Raw genomic sequence first — 18,275 nt, 5'->3', positions numbered from 1 at the left:
TACGATAAACAATGCTGTTCTGATTCACTTGGCTCCTGCTTCATTGAACTGAAGTTTAAGTTCACATATAGTAGAGGAGTACAGAGGGCACTGATTGAGATTCTAGTAACAGTCTGTATGTTAAACTCAGTGTTTTCCTAGGAAAAGGTAGATCATGGGAAGAAAACTAAACCTTGTTTTTCGTTAGACCTGTCAAAGCTAGAGTCATGAGCTAACAGCATGGATTTTTGATTTGGTGTAGCCCTTTGAGGTTAGTGGAGTTCAGGTATGCGTCTTATTTTTAAAAAGTGAAATTTTTTTGAGACTTAGGGTGTCTAATTGCTGTAATTACTGTATACTACATTTGGGTAGTAGACTATCCAATGGTCATTGAAGAGCAGACCTAAAGATTCTTCTTTGCTAAAGCTCCTGTCTCCATGCTTTTCTTCAAAACGAAAAGTAATCCCTTTAGAGTGCAGAACTTTTTACTAAGAGAAAGAAATTGAATTAATCTTCCCTACATCTGGTAATGTGCAGTTATTGAACCCTGGAAAAAGGCTAGCACACTGTGATGGTTTAATTTGTTTCTGATAGCAATAGCTTCATTTTTCCATCTTACTGCTGCAGTCTGATAAACCAAGTGATGGGTGGTAGGAACTGTTGGCAGGAGGGGAGTATGTCACCTTCAAATTGGTACCTGGATATGAAAATTATAGACCTGGAACATTAAAATTTTAGTTATAGGATTTGTATGAAATGAAGGCAGAAGGCTTATTGTGTAATGACTGAATAGGTCAACTGGAAATTGTTTGCATTTGTCATTTTTTAAAGTACGTGAATCATCTTGTATCTTCATATGGTTAAGAATAATCCCCTGCTATTAAGAAAATCCTTTTCTTTTAAATAGAGCATGAAATATTTGAGATCTAGACTTGTATAATATTTCCAGTTATAAGACATAGCCTGAGAAGTGGAACTAAAAATAATTTAACAGTTAAAGAAAAGCTAGAAATTCTACTCAAGGTTATCTTATTTATGCTTATAAATTGTGCCACTTGAATGCAAAATAGTTCTAAAAATAGTAGGTGTTTATTCTTGTTATGTTAAATAAATAACGTAAAAGCAGAGCTTTTATAAAATCTTAGGCTTGTGGAAGGACCATGGCAGGGCAAAGAGTGAGAACACTCTGAATAAGAATGAACTTGATGGTCTCTCCTATTACTGTACCATTACTCAATCACTTTCTGGTTCTACCTTCATTGTAATTGGAATATATTAGCTTATACTCATAGTCTCAATTTTTAATAAAACCTAAATGATTCTTTTATCTGACACATGACTGAGATTAAGTTATTTTATGTCAAGAACCCTGCAAACCACATGGCTCTGCTTCTGAATCAGTATCTAGGTCCTGTCACCTATGGTTTATCATGCCTGTGACTGATGCAAATTCAAATGTAGGAAAAATTTGTTTTGCGTTCAGAAATTTAACAGAAGATTTCCGTCATACTGTTATGCGTTTTGGAAAAAACACTACTGTTTGTTCTGTACTTTGTGAACAGTACAGAATGTTTCTGGTGCCGTCGTCAGAATTTTGGGTTGTTTGACCACGGGGCGTTTTACACGGCACCGGGCCTCCTCGCAGCTGATGGAGTGCAACTGACTCCAAGGGGCAAAAGGATTCTTGCTCATGAGCTGGCAGGCCTCATTGAGAGGACTTTAAACTAGATTTGGATGGGGGAGGGGATAAAACCGGGCTCACTAGAGTTGAGCCTAGCGGTAGCGTGCCAGAGTTGAAATCGATAGCCCAGCTCAGGTGCATCTACACCAATGCACGCAGCATGGGCACCAAACAGGAGGAGCTGGAAGCCATTGTGCAGCGGGACAGCTATGATGTAGTTGCCATCACAGAAACATGGTGGGATGCTTCTCATGACTGGAGTGCTGCAATGGATGGCTATAAGCTCTTCAGAAGGGATAGGCAGGGAAGGAGAGGCGGTGGGGTGGCTCTGTATGTTAGGGAGTGTTTTGATTGCATAGAAATCAATGATTGTGAAGACCAAGTAGAGTGCTTAGGGGTAAGGATGAGGGGGAAGGCCAATGAGGCAGATATCCTGCTGGGAGTCTGTTACAGACCACCCAACCAGGATGAAGAGACAGATGAGACATTCTATAAGCGACTGGCAGAAGTCTCGCATTCGCTGGCCCTTGTTCTTGTGGGGGACTTCAACCTACTGGACATCTGCTGGAAGTATAACACGGCAGAGAGGAAACAATCTGGGAGGTTCCTGGAGTGTGTGGAGGATAACTTCCTGACACAGCTGGTGAGTGAGCCCTCCAGGGGAGGTGCCTTGCTGGACCTGCTGTTTACAAACAGGGAAGGACTGGTGAGAGATGTGGTGGTTGGAGGCCGTCTTGGGCTTAGCGACCACGACATGATAGAATTCTCAGTTGTGAGCGAAGTAAGGAGACGGGTCAGCAAAACTGCTGCCATGGACTTCCGGAGGGCAGACTTTGGCTTGTTCAGGTCACTGGTTGAGAGAGTCCCTTGGGAGACAGTCCTGAAGGACAAAGGGGTCCAGGAAGGCTGGTCGGCCTTCAAGAAGGAAATCTTAAAGGCGCAGGAGCAGACAGTCCCCATGTGCCGTAAGAAGAGCTGGCAGGGAAGGCAACCAGCCTGGCTGAACAGGGAGATTTTGCTGGGACTCAGGGAAAAGAGGAGAGTTTATCACCTCTGGAAGAAGGGGCAGGCAACTCAAGAAGAATACAGGGATCTCATTAGGTCAAGCAGGGACAAAATTAGAAAGGCAAAAGCCCAGCTAGAGCTCAGTCTGGCCACAGTCGTAAAGGATAATAAAAAATGTTTTTACAAATATATTAACAACAAAAAGAGAGGCAAGGAGAATCTCCATCCCCTACTGGATATGGTGGGGAACATTGTCTCCAAGGATGAGGACAAGGCTGAGGTACTTAATGCCTTCTTTGCCTCAGTCTTTAATAGCCAGTCCAGGTATCCACAGGGTATTCAGGCCCCTGAGCTGGAAAATGGGGATGGAGATCACAATATACTCCTCATAATCCAGGAGGAAGCAGTCAAGGACATGTTAAACCACCTGGACACCCACAAGCCTATCGGGCCTGATGGAATCCACCCAAGAGTACTGAGAGAGCTGGCGGAGGAGCTTGCCAAGCCACTCCCCATCATTTATCAGCAGTCCTGGTTAACAGGGGAGGTCCCAGAAGACTGGAGGCTTGCCAATGTGACGCCCATCTACAAGAAAGGCCGGAAGGAGGATCCTGGGAACTACAGGCCTGTCAGCCTGACCTCTGTACCAGGGAAGATTATGGAGCGGTTGGTCTTGAGAGTGCTCACAGGGCACCTGCAGGACAACCAAGGGATCAGGCCCAGCCAGCATGGGTTCAGGAAAGGCAGGTCCTGCTTGACCAACCTGATCTCCTTCTATGACCAGGTGACCTGCCTAGTGGATGAGGGAAAGGCTGTGGAGGTTGCCTGCCTGGACTTTAGTAAAGCCTTTGACAGCATCTCCCACAGCATTCTCCTGGAGAAACTGGTGGCTCGTGGCTTGGATGGGTTTACTCTTCGCTGGGTGAGAAACTGGCTGGATGGCCGAGCCCAGAGAGTTGTGGTGAATGGCGTTAAATCCAGCTGGCGGCCGGTCACAAGCGGTGTTCCCCAGGGCTCAGTTCTGGGACCGGTCTCGTTCAATATCTTTATAGATGATCTGGATGAGGGAATTGAGTGCTCCCTCAGTAAGTTTGCAGATGACACCAAGTTGGGTGGGAGTGTTGATCTGCTGGAGGGTAGGAGGGCTCTGCAGAGGGATCTGGACAGGCTGGATCGATGGGCAGAGGCCAACTGTATGAGGTTTAATAAGGCCAAGTGCAGGGTCTTGCACTTCGGCCACAACAACCCCATGCAATGCTACAGGCTGGAGAGCAGCCTGGCGGAAAGGGACCTGGGGGTGCTGGTTGACAGCTGGTTGAACATGAGCCGGCCGTGTGCCCAGGTGGCCAAGAAGGCCAACAGCATCCTGGCCTGTATCAGAAATAGTGTGGCCAGCAGGAGTAGGGAAGTGATCGTGCCCCTGTACTCGGCACTGGTGAGGCCGCAGCTTGAATCCTGTGTTCAGTTTTGGACCCCTCACTACAAGAAGGACACTGAGGTGCTGGAGTGTGTCCAGAGAAGGGCAACAAAGCTGGTGAGGGGGCTGGAGCATAAGTCTTATGAGGAGCGGCTGAGGGAACTGGGGTTGCTCAGTCTGGAGGAGAGGAGGCTGAGGGGAGACCTTCTCGCTCTCTACAACTACCTGAAAGGGGGTTGTGGCGACGAGGGTGTTGGCCTCTTCTCCCAAGTAACCAGCGATAGGACAAGAGGAAATGGCCTCAAGTTGCGCCAGGGGAGGTTTAGACTGGACATTAGGACAAATTTCTTTACAGAGAGAGTGGTCAACCATTGGAACAGGCTGCCCAGGGAGGTGGTGGAGTCGCCATCTCTGGAAGTGTTCAAAAACTGTGTGGATGTGGCGCTTCAGGACATGGTTTAGGGGACATGGTGGCGCTGGATTAATGGTTGGACTTGATGGTCTTGAAGGTCCTTTCCAACCTAGTGATTCCGTGATTCGGTGATTTGAACTTTAAGATACTTGTGTGCCAAAATACTCTAAAAATAAGGAAATTGAGTACGTTCTTGCATTGTCCTCTTCTCAGATGAGGGAACCTTCTTATTTACTTGTGGCATGTTTTTAATGGGACTGTGAAACACCTGAAACTTGTAACTAATTTTAATTTTTTTACATTTAATCTTTCTTCTTGGATCAGGTGTGGTCTTTCTGGTTTAAATTGTAAGCCATAAGATGAACTATACTTAGAAAAGAAGCACTGTATATGCATATATTATAATTTTACCATCCCTATATTGAACTAATTTTTGGCTAGAAAAAGGGTGGTCTAAATAGAGGTTGTTTTCCCATTCTGATCTAGTTGTTGAGTAGGTGATGAGACTAGAACATGTACGTATCTAGATTATCTTGAATTTCTCACATGCATAAGGAGATGTGATCTCAGTATTCTCTCTTCTCCCATAGCCTTGAAAAGCATCCTAGTGTTGAGTGCTTTTCTAATTGTTGGAGTGCCATGGCAAGTGTGATAGAAACTGATGTTCAAAAATATCAGTATTGCTAGCTAACAAAACAGCTGGATATACTGCTGCATTTTCTTGTGCTGGGAGATGGAAATAAGATACTGGGAAATTCAGCATGGTCTTTTAAAAAAACCCCAACAAATGAATACAACTCCCCTAAAACCAACCAATAAAACCCCACAAAAACCCCCAAGAAAGACTGGAGGGGAGTCGTATTCTCCATCCTTCATAAAATGAAGAAATATTTCATTACTTTCCTTCTGTAATTTATGAAGAATGCATGTCTCTTCAGCCTTCTCTGTTTTCCAAATGACAGGCCACATTCCTTGCAAGCCAGGCATCGTGTGCTTTCTATAATGTTGGATGTGCTGGAATGGTATGTTCAGAGAGTTTGACTTACTGATAAGAAATCATTCCTTTCTATTTTTATTTCCTGTCTGCATCTGGACATTTCTTGTTAAGACAACTTGCGTAGTATCACCCTCTCCTAATAAATAGCATGTTTATGGTATGTTCTGCTTTCTTGTATTTCTAATATGATGACAGTCATGATATGCTCCCTTTTAACTTTAGGCTGTACCTCAGCTTCCTGATGACTGCCATAATCAGGATTAGCTACTGATGAAATTACACTTTTCAATAATCAATAGAATCTTTTCTCAGGGAGAAAATGTTTACATCTAGGTGCCAACTGTTGTAAAATATGTCGAAACCAAAAAGCATTCCATTTATGAGCAAATGATTTTTTTGTGCTGAATTTTATCGTGTGTGTGTCTGTTTTCTTCTATACATGTTAAAAAGAGCAAGGGCCTTCCAATCCTAATTTCTTGTAGAAGTAACTGCCACTGGAAAATGTAAACTGTATGAAGCTAGTGCAACTCCGGATTCTTTTTTTCTCCAGTCTTTGCAGAAAACTTCGTGTGTGGTTATTTAATTAAACTTCACGATTTGTGGTGAGGAAAAAGTGGGAAAAAGTGCCAAAAAAGGAAATGTGTATCTCTTCTTAATCTCTTTCACTAGTAAGTAGTTAGGCCTGTTTGTCTTGATCACAGCCGTTCAGAATGAACACCTTTAAGCAAAAGTCAAAGTGCTAGCCGTTTTGTATTTAGAAAGGTGGATGTTTCAGCAAGTTGCAAGAAGCATTACTTTAACAATTTGAGTTTTTTTAAAAAAAAGTTAACCTTAAAGATGATGATTTGCTGTACGTAATTTTATGTTCTACTCTAAAATACTTGTATTTTAACAGTGAACAGAGTATCTGCCAAGCACGAGCTGCTGTGATGGTCTATGATGATGCCAATAAGAAATGGGTACCAGCTGGTGGATCAACTGGATTCAGCAGAGTTCATATATATCATCATACAGGCAACAACACATTCAGAGTAGTGGGCAGGAAGATTCAAGATCATCAGGTAAGCAAATCTCTGAAAATATGGAATATGAATCTTAAGTTATTTTTGATGGGTTTTTTTTTTATATTAAGAAATAGGTCTTCAGTAAAATTAGGGGAACTGTAAATAATAAATTACTTATGTTTTGAACTGAAGTAGCAAAACTGTATTATGTTTTTTTCCCCCCATAAACCAAGCCCTTTACGTACATCCAAGGCAATAGTCCTTGTGCACTCTTTACCGTTCCTTCCTATGGACAGATGTAAAGGCTAGTGGTGTACACAGAAGTCATCTGATTCTCTTTAAGGCAAAGTGTGAACCTAAGACCTTTTCTTTTTCCCTACTCTCTGCTCTTAGCTGCAGTCTGTGTAGGTACCAACAGTTGTCTTGTAGCTCTTCCTATATTATGAAAAGTAGGATGCATGATTTCTCATTTACCCAGATAAGTTAATTAAAAAAAACCCCACAACCCCTTCTGACATGTGGTAATGCTGATCATATACAACTTTGAGAGGTTGAGAAGGGAGCAACAAGTATTACTCTTAATTTCCCTGATGAAGATATTAGATCTTGATTAAATGACAAATTTATCACACTGTCTTGAAATATGCTCTGCCTTGTGATACTTGGGGTGGAGATAAGGATCGAATACTTTTGTTTGAGGAGGGCTTCTATATCTGTTTCCCTCTCTCCCAGCATTTCATAAAATTCTTTTGGTCTGTTCCTGGTCATTTATCACACACCTCAAGCAGAGACTGATAACGTCCTGTGTGATTTGTCATTAAACACTTGTTCCAAGAATAAATGATCTTTGTGTATTCCTCTGAGAACAAACCTGTTTTTGTTTTGTTTTGTTTTTTTCTCCCATTATTCAGTGGAAAAAGATGAGAGGCTATAGTTATCCAAGTGCAATGGGATCCTCTTAGTGGGTGGCTTGTAATAAACGGTTGTCCTACTAGCTAGAATCTATCACCTTTTGTGTGAGCCGTAACAATCTGGCAATATACCTTGTGATACATAAGGTAGCCCACATAAACTGCTACTGAAAGGATGGCACACTAAGGGGTGCCGCAGCCACAGTGAGAAGGTGATAACTTGGTTAAACGTAGTTCTGACAAGTCCTCTGAAGTTAATGGAAAACAGAGTTTCTAAAATCCAAATGCATATTCACGTCAAGTACTCTGCTACAGAAAGTCAGAAGTGTTGAGATTACTACATTGCTGTTACGAAACACCACTGCATCATTTGAAATGAGAACAAAAAACTACAAAAGTTTGATACAAAATATCTCATTAGTCCTCTCGTGTATTCTCATCACTGATTTCATGCGGCATTGGAATTAAAATTGAAATGGCTATGTGCTTCTACATTGTGATCTTGTGGATTGTGGGACTGGAATTAACCCACATGGTTAGGGAATAAAATCTACATGAAGCTGAAACTTGTGATGAAATAGCAATTTTAAACATAAGTAAATTTTTTTTTTAAATGATTATAGGTCGTAATAAATTGTGCCATTCCGAAAGGGCTGAAGTACAATCAGGCTACACAGACATTCCACCAGTGGCGTGATGCTAGGCAGGTGTATGGTCTGAATTTTGGCAGCAAAGAAGATGCCAATGTCTTCGCAAGTGCCATGATGCATGCCTTAGAAGTATTAAATTCACAGGAAGCTGGTAAGAGTATCTTAATGTTTTTTTTAAGATTGTTCAAACACAGAGATGGAAAAGTTTGAAATGTTTATGCATAAAAGTCCATAAGTCTTGTTTCTAGTCACGATGCAGCCTTTAGCCATTTTATTTGGGTGTTTTTTTCCTGCCTAATTGCTGCTGCTTAATAGTGATTCTCAACTTGACTGCCATCTGTGTAAATACAATTCCTAACAAGTAAATCTGTTCATCTGTTTTCACGTTAGCTATTATATATAGAAACTCGCTGTCCTTGCCTCTTTTTTTTTTTATTTTTAGGAAACAAAAGCAAAACACCTGACCAACAAATGTATAGCTCTTAATCAGTGTACTTTTCAGGAATTCTAGAGACATCCAGTGTTCGTAATGTGTATTGGTATTTTTTCTTCTTACTGAGTAGTGGTTTATTATGAAAATATTAGGGTTCTTTTCCTATGAACTTTGAAATTCAGGTCATCCTTTTTGGCAGTTCTTACCATACAGATTTTCTGAGCTTGGAGACCTTGGATCCATGGGTAGCATTCAGATGAGCAATTATAATTTACAGAACATTTAATTTGTTTGGAGAAGAGAATGACACAGAGGATTTAAAACATTGCTGGAAAACTTAGTGACTTTCAATCTTCAGGTGGTGTCTGTAGTAAATTCTAGATAGGCTCTACAGCAAGCTGATCAGCGTAATACGGGGACACACACACAGGGTGTTCTTATTTTAAAAGACTTCAAGAGACTTTTGTGTTCGTGTAACCAAATAGAATCCTTTTGTCCTCATTAAACTTTAAAGATTGCCTGTGTAACAAGAGATAGTACTTCTGTGCCAGTTTTCTTTCTCTTGTGTAGAAGAGAGGCTGCAGATAACCTTACTAGGGCTGTCTCAACTACAGCAAAAAAGGGTGACTTTATCAAGTTGCTTTTTGTTCTGATAGTTTACAAAGTTCTGAAAGTCTACATGGCGATCTAGACCAAGAAAGATGATGCGTTCTGCAGTGCTTATGCTGTTATGCAGCATATGAGGCTAAAAGATAAAGTGTAGCAAGAGGTATAAGGTGTCTTTTTGCAAGCTAAAATAATCCAGTTATGTATACAATTCTCCCACCTCTCAGTTGAGTATTTTCTTGGATATTTTCTCCTCTAAATCCCTCAATTCTCCTTTCCCTAAGGGTTACTTGATGGTAAGTATTCCATGCATTCTGACTGTTTATCTCCCAACTAATATTTGGGAACACAAAAAGTGTTGGTTTCTACTCATTTGATGTAAAGTCTCAAAAGGCCCGATTTATGGCAATTACCACAAGTTTGAGGGTTTTATGTTTCCCATTACTTGTACCTGAAGAGTTTGGTACGACACGTTTCAAACAAGTGTATATGTGTATATATGCATATATATATTTTCATCATTTAATTTAACTCCTCATCCTAAACACTAAAACTGAGCTACTAGAGAGGCTAAAATGACATAGACAGGCATGACAGTGCTCATTTTTTAATTGGTCAATACATCTGTTTTTAAATTTCATGGATTATTGTGATTTGTCTAATGACTAGTTCTCTTGCTCTTTTATGCAAGCAAAATATGTGTGGGCTAAGAACTACATTATTATATTCTTCAGTAGTAGAAATTTTATTGAACTAAGATGACACTTCAGTTCGTAAAGACTTGGATAAAACTAAAATAGTTTTTAGGGGTTTCTTTAAATGTAATTTTAGTAATACAAAACGTCATTCAAACAATAGCCTTGAATCAAATGCAATTCCTCAGGAGGAAACAACTCAAAATAACTCTTCTTCCTCTTGCATCACTTCAGTAATTTCTTAAACGGTGGGGGGAGGAGGAGGAGGAAAGCTGAGCTTTGCAGTGAGTCTAAAAATCACTGTACTTGGCATGAGCAGACTGAATTCCAATTTGTGAATTCTTCCAAATCATTCTGCCGGTAGTCTCTTCACTGATCTCTGAAGTGGCCCTTCAGTTTGATGGGCCTGCGTTATTCGGTTTAATACAAGTTAATCCCTGATGATTGGGGCATTGTCTTGTTTTCAGGTGGATTTTTGTGTTGTTCATGAAATGAGAGTTGAGTATGACTATAATACCATGTCCCAGTTGCTGGCTGCAGTGCTGTAGTTTACCTAGTTTGTTCTTAATGGCTTTGAGATACAGGTTTGACAAGGACACGAATTAAGTTGTGTAACTATGTTTGATAGTGGCTGGTTGTAACCTTTAAGTTTTCTGAATTGTAAGGTAGTTGCTTTGTTCTCTTTCCTGTGATTTGACTTGGTGGTAGTAGTAGATACAAGTCAAAACGCATTAGCTGCATCACAAACTAATGGTGGACACCATCAGCACAGGAGGAAATAACTCTTCTCCTATACCTTCTGTCAGCCAGGGACTGTGGCTGTTTAAGATTAGCTACCCCTTACGTATTTCACAGACATACAGGTGCTCTGAGCTTCCATCAGAATGCAACAAAACCAAACTTAACGTTATCAGTGTCGCTTCAGCGGGTGTCTGAAGATGAGTAGTTTTGCACTGCTGCTTGTAAAAAATGTTGTAATTATGCATATAGAATTGCTTTGTAAGCCTGTTACCATTTCTAGGCAAAAAATGGTAAGTGTTCATCATGTATTTGTGTTAGAATACTGTCAACAAGCGTTCTGACGTTTTGTCAGCTGGGAGATTTGTTGATGTATGAGCTACATATTACTTAATTTTTCTGACCTTTATCAGTGTAAGAAGTAAAAAGATCAAGTATCTTTCTGAACATGCTGGCTTCAATAATGGCAATAGGAAACTAAGTAGCTTGCAGTTTAGAAGCAAACTAATTGGACTCCTTGCTCAAAGTTTGATGCATTTTTTTTTTTCTCCGTAGTTGGTATAATTTCCTAAAAGTGCAGCTAGAAATGAATCCTTGGTGTTTTGTTTTGTTTTTTTTCCTAGCATCTCTGACATAGCTGAATATTTACTTAGATCACTGGCTCTGAGGCTCTAATATTAGGTCTTCATTTTAGGAAATGGATTGCAACTGCCTCCCCCTTTTTATAAACAAATTAGCCTTTTTTTGAAAAGGTGTTGGCGGGTATATGTTATGAAATGAATTTGTGCTAATAAGTGAAGATCAAAAAATTATATATTGATAGTTTTGTTTCTTCCAATTTGTCTGCTAGACTTTTAAAAATTTCTAACATATGCAGCCCTAGTTGGTATTCTGACAATACTGCTTCAAAAATCTGTAGTTGAAGAGGACAACTTGTCTCTATTTGTGTAAATTGCTGTGTTTCCTAGTGTATCTATAACAACATACAGAATCTCCAACTCAAGTAAAATAAAGAAAACCTATATAGATAACTTCCCTTTTATTGTATAATTGCTCACAATTAAAGAGTAATTCTTGCAATATCCTTATGTTCTGCTGTGTTTTCTTATTTTGGCAATTTCTTTTATTAGCTTGGCTATTTTAGTTGTATTTTGTTCATAATGTTAGCTGAGCATACTGTTCAGAAATTCATAAAGCTGTAGATGAAGAGCCCTTTATGCAAGGGCTCGCAGAACTCTAAATGACTTCTGAGGAATATTAAAGATTATTTTGTGGACGTCCTTTTGGTTTGCAAGTGAGCTGTTACTTACGGCTCTCTAGCTCTCTTAAAAAAAATAATCATACAGTCTCCTCTTGCATATATTTGAAAAATGTCATTGATCTTTGCTTGCACTTGGCATCTTCACCTGTTCTACTGCTGGCATAATGTGAGGTGGTTTAATTTAGGATCTCCCTCTAGTGGATCTGCAGAAGCAGAGGCGAAGACACTGGGTGCCTGTACCACTGAGCATGCAGTGACCAGCTTTTTGCCGTTCTAATGAGCTCAGCATGCAGAGTGAAAGCATCTTAAATTGGAATAGTGTAAAGGCTTTACTGCAACTGGCAATTTTCTTCTGAAAAACAGTATAGGTTTGTTTCAAAGGCCTCTGAACCGATGGCTGCCTCGTTAGTAAAATTATCTGAAATACGCTGTCTCTAACTTTTTTTTCCCCCACTGTCCTTGATTTGCAGTGCTGAGCATGTGACCGTCCTACTTTCTCTTATGCTGGAACTCTTGTTTATTTAAATCCGTGTAAAAGTCAAAGTGTTTTCACTCTGTTCTGGTTCAAATGGTTGCATTAGCTAGTAGCTCTTCAGCCAGACCCTATTTTCCTGCTGGCTAGTCGAACAGATTGTAGGCCACCTGCAAATCCAGAAGAGAAAGACAATAGTGCAGGACTACACTTTCTCCTGGAATGATAAGGTAGACTACTTACACTACAAGTTCCTACCCCATACTGTTTAGGAGGTATATTAAAAACAAACCAAGGTTTGTTTCTGGCACTCACTTGGGAAAATTTTGAAAGACTTGCTCATTTCATTAAATGTCTGAGGTGGTCAAAAGTTATACCGTCATCAAATGACGAGTATGTTTCATCAGTTTTAAGAGGTCATTTGAAGAGGATTTGTGGCTTTTAAGGCTGTGTGCAGTGTGTTCAGATATTCAGTAATTAGTCTTAATTGTCTAGAGTAAAGATGACTGCTTTCTGTGGACGTTTTGCATTGCATTAGAAAGAAAATTTTTATATCTGCATTAAGTAGAGCTCAATGTTGCAGTCAAAGTGACTCTGTAATGAGAGAGAAGTCTCAATGAAGGGAAATTAGATGGGTGCGATGATGGATTATTCCTTTGAAAGAATAAGGGCAAGTAAAGGAAGTGTGCATTGAAAGATGGGAGGAACAAAAGGGGTATCATGCTCAGTTGTACTGCAAAAAGTACTTTCTAGTTCAGCTGGAAGTGGTGTTGTCTTTGTGTGGTATCTGACTTCAGTCCCAGGAAAGCCTTGATAAGAGAATAAGAAGCTAGGTATGAGATTTATATATGTGTAACTTGCATTTGAGGAGGTGCTTTGAGTTATTTGTTGCAGAAGACGAAAGCAGCTAAAGAACTGAAAGATGTCATACAACCGTAAACAAGCCTATTCTGATTCTTTCTAATAGAATTACACATACGTAAGGTTCGTGATGGTTTTTGTACCAATCTGTAACAGTCCTATGTTGGTTTGTGAAAAGATTTTTGGGGTATTCTGGATATAAAAGCAAGGATAGGAATAGCTTCAGTGAAGCTGATTGAATATTGCCTTAGATGACACTTTAATTCATAGGAAAATGGGGAGCAGGAAAAATGGTCTCTTTGTTTTGTTAGTCTAATGTTGGAAAAGAAACTTGAGGTTAAATTTCTTTGAAGTTATTAGTAACCCCAGAACTTAGATTGTCCACTTATTAAATAAACAAACATTTATGGGGAAAAGATGCATGCTTTTCCCACAGCTGTATACTGATGTGTGTATACTGGTCCTTTCTCTTACAGTGAAGAAAGTTCACTGAATCCTTGCTGATAGGGGAATGCACTTACTCATATTGCTGAATAATTTACTCTCTTTGGGAAATGCAAACTGAAAGAAAAACTGGGGTTAGCTAATTGGAATGTGTGTAGAGGCTATAGGAGACTGAAATGAGAAATTTATATGTGGGGCGGGGGAGATCTCAAATGCTTCTCCTTGTACTGTTGTGCTTCATATCATGTTAAAACTTGTTTTGAGAGAAAAAATATTCTACTGCAATGAAGTAATTATGCTGTACCTGTGACTCATGACAAGCCTTTGGAGCAGGCTGTCAGCACTCCCTGTCAGAATGGGAGTAACATGATGGGGTATTACCTCTGTTGTGAGAAGTGGGGTAATATCTTAATTTTTGCTAGTAAGTTTTTTCTTTTCCTTTTAAATGTGGGATTGATTAAAGAAATTTTTTTTGTAGTTACTAGTTTCTATAATAACTAATCATGACTAATTAATCATGATTTATATGCCAAAATATTAACCTAAAGGAAGTTTTAACTGTTTATTGACAAAATACTTGTGCTCCATTTTAATTACACATAAGAGTACTGAAAGCAAATACAATGACTAAAATTAATGATGGAAGTGAAGGGAGAGTTGCTAAATTTTCAAGAGTTACACTCCCTTTTAAGTGTTGCCTATGTGGTATTTCTGATTTGTGTGGCTCTTCAGGATTAGCATTGTATCAGGTGAAAGCATTAAAGTTGGGGTGGGCAACCCAAAGAATGTCATTAAAATTTGGTAGTCTTAACTGCATGGGAAGCATACATAGATGTGTATTAATTTTGTGGATAAAGTTTTGCTTAATAAACATTGGGGAATGTTAATTTATTTTTCCCTTGAGGGTTCATATTGTTGTCTTAAAAATATTACCAGTAGAAGTTGTAGCTATATTAAATCCGCTGCCTTTCAGAAACAGGGTGTTAGCATAGAATCATGAGCATAGTTGTGGAAATATAGCTTTGTTAGGCTCATTTCTTTAGTATTACATGCCACAAGTGACAGTCATCATCTATAACACTACTATTTAAACAAATTTTGATAGAACCGGGGTGGGGGGCAGGGGGGAGTAATAAATATCCTGCAGTAGATGGTATTAATATATTTAACTTTTGATACTTGCTTTTTTAAGACTGTGATATTCGAGTTTCATTAAGGGACTGTAGTACTCTACTGTTGAAGCTTTTTCCCTGTCTCCCCTTGCACAGAAGAACGGCAGAGGGAACCCGCAAACCTGCGCAAGGTCACCCAGTAAGCTAGTGCTGAGCCAAACGTTTCGCCCAGGTTATTGGCGCTCTGTTGCCAAGGCTCTGCGAGCATCGATAGGGGAGACTGCTGGCATTGATAGCAGGCTTATCTCTACTTAAATTCTAATGGTTTTTAAGTAATATTTTTGTTATTCTTGTCCCCTTTTATTACCTTGATCAGGTAAAAGTGCTTGTGAATTGAAAGAGAAAACATTTGGTTTCAGTATAGAAAATGCAACATAGTTACCACTCTGCTAAAATAAATCAAAGCGATGAGTAAATTAACTCAGCTGAAGGTACTTACAAAATGGTAGCCATGTCTGAGGAAGTAGGTATTTGAAGGAAAGAGAAGTCTTAGCTGGAAGATGATTCACCTGAATAGAAGTACTAGAGGATAGTTTTGTCACTTGTTAATGCCCTAGTTTTTGACCATCATAGTCTTGCATATAAATCCATAATACATGTCTAGATCTAGAGGAGTGGTGCTGTTTTGCTTCTGCTGAAGGCTAGTTAGCAAGTCTCCCCAGACTTTGTTCTGTAATGTCCTAGAGCAGGACAGGCTCTGAATAGGAGGAGGAGCTAGAGAGAAGTGAAGGAGGTTACTTCACCAGAATAATTTTTCTTACTACTTCCTAACATAGATCTCTGGAAAAGCCTGCTTTCCATTCATTCAGAAAACCTTTAAGCATTTAGTAAAACACTTTAAAAAAAAAAAAAAAAGTTGTTATGTTCTATAACAGAAATAGATGTTTTTGCTGTGGTTTTGAACTCTTGCCTGGGGTGTGTTCTTTGCTTAGTAGGTGTACTCAAACTGTCCTTAATGAAAACCTTTTCTAAAGATTATAATTAGTCAGTACCCTTATCTTTATAGCATATGCCTATATAAATTAACTTGCTGTTTGGTTTCAATTCATTCTTCCTTTGAAAAGTCAGTCATGCTTTGATTTGAATATCAGACTGTATAATTGGAATGTTGCTTACTTTTGGCACTAACATACTGAGATATGAAAGAGCGGAGATTCTTAATTACTGAGTTGTTTATATAAACTGTTTCTCTGGGGGGAAAAATTGAGATCTTTACCTCAAACTAAAATTCTAATGTGTGGTAGTTGGCCAACTTTTTCTAAAGGTACTAGACTTTTTAAAAATTAGAATTTGTCTTCTAATGATGTACTCTGAACGGTATAGTAATTGGAGGAGTGGGGTTTTTGTGTGTGTTACGGCTTTCTTGAACCCTAGAGATGCGGGGTTCTGAGGAAGACTTAACATGATCTGCCTGCCAGCGGTCCCCAAAAAACCACTTCACAAACCCTTATGTTACAAGCTTCTGAGCAAGCCTGTCCAGCTAAATGAGCATACACACTGCAGCTCATTGTATAACCTGTAGTACATGTGTTCCTATCTTGAACAGTAGATACTGACCTTTTTTAGGGCTATTACCTCGTAGGAATATAGTGTCTTCAGTGTCAGCCAGGTGCTATGTCAAGACTGCTAGCATAAGGCAAGTGACATTAAAAGATGTGGGATGGAGAGTTTGGTGTGAAAAACCAAAGGAGGCAATGTAATTGTAAATACTGAAGAAACTGATGAACCAAAAGGCATTGAGGAAGGAGAAACCGTGTGTTTCCATCTCCAGCTTGCTAATTATACTTTCATAGGGTTGTGCAACTGGAATTAATTCAGCTCTTGAATGGAGATACGGAGGTGAGAAGTCAGTTGGAGGTGAGAATGAAGTTAAGGAGTTTGATGGACTACAACTCTGTGGTTTCAAAAGGTGACATTGGGGATGCTTACTTTGGCTCAGGCAGTCCCCAGTAGTCTGGTGTCATTCTCTGAACTATGCCACTATAGTTGTCTGTGTGACTGCATGAAGAACCAGAACTCGTCCTGGAGTAGCTGGTGAAAACACTTCTTGCAAAGCTTTTTCCCCTGGGATTTTTAATGCATTGGATTTCCAGTCCATCTCTTGCTACACAGTTGCCTGAACTGTCATAGAGAAAGGGTGGTGTGAAGGTGAGAATAAAGCTGAAAAACAGAAAGCATTTAAACTGGAATGGCTGCTGAACAAATTAGTATGAAATTATATCCTCTGTTAGAGTGTGCCACGGAGTGCACCATCTGTGCTTTCTTTAGAAAAAGAAAGACGTTAGGCTTTCCTTAAAACTCAGAATGAATAGACCATTCAGGTTCCTCTCTTGTACTGGTCTCTGAAGATAAAGTGATCCTGTAGAAGGATCAGACTTTTTTTCCAGGCAGTACCTGTGAATATTTCTCTTGGGGCTTGATGTTTCTGAAGTATCTTGAAGTGTTCAAAAGCCTGAGAGAGCTCTTTATTAGCTAGCTCCTGCTTATTTATTTGTTACACTCTCTGTCCCACTATCCGGATGGTTGTATTTTAGCAATGAAGTGGTGGTCTTGGCTTGCTGTAATAACTTAATTTTATAGGATAAAACATACTTTTCCACCTGGTATGTACCTTTAACGTGCCAGTGTGTGTTAGCATGGTGTTATTAAGAGTCTGTGCTTGCAGAGAGGAATTTGTCAGAGAACAGGCCAAATGACTTGGTAGCTAAACTTTTCTTTCTTGAAAGCCTTTGGTATACTCAAGTTGCCTTTCCTAACGACAAAAATGTCTAAGAAATACTAGAACTATGTTAATTGTTAGCAGGGGATTGTGTTTGGCTCTCTTACATGTATAACTATGAAAGAAGGACATAACTGCCTGGAGTCGGTTGGCCAGGTTACGCTAGCTTGGCTTGCTGATAGTTGTGTTCTGCAGAATGTATGGAGAACATGATTTTCTGACGGACAGTGTTCTAGAATGAAGTTTGAGAACAGGTTTTCTGATAGCTAGGCTGGTTTGAATAGCCAGTGCACGTGAAGCTAGATGATTGGTTTCCAGTGGCTGGGAAAGAGTTGAGGGGATGCTGGCAGAAGGCTTGTGGGGTGGCAGTCCAAGCTCAACTACTGCAGCATGATAATAGGTTGTTCAAAAAGACTGTTAAATATTCTTAAAGATTAAATGGGTGGAAGTTGGAAGTTCTCATTTCTACTATCAGTAGAAAATAGTTCCCAGTTGGTAAATGGCCATAGTATGACCATTTCTTTTTTTTTTCTTTGTAATTAATTTTTAGACGAATATGTTTCATATTGAGAAATGGCAGGTCTGAAGGAAGGGACTAACATTAGACATGGCAAGCAGTAGTGGTATGTGACACCTTTAAGCAGCAACACAGCTGCTGCAAGATTGTGTCTACTTCTAAAAGTCCCTGAAAGGCTGCAGCATGGTGCATACAGCAAACAGCCCGGCTGCTTCCCTGGCTGCTTGGGAGCTGCGGTCATGGCTTAATGGGCACAAAAGCCTACCTACCAGCTGTCACGCAGCGGAGATGGCACAGGAGG

Source organism: Phaethon aethereus, assembly GCF_964289735.1.
Source record: "Phaethon aethereus genome assembly, chromosome: 3".
NCBI classification, from domain to species: Eukaryota; Metazoa; Chordata; class Aves; order Phaethontiformes; family Phaethontidae; genus Phaethon; species Phaethon aethereus.
Note: the sequence above shows the minus strand (reverse complement) of the source record.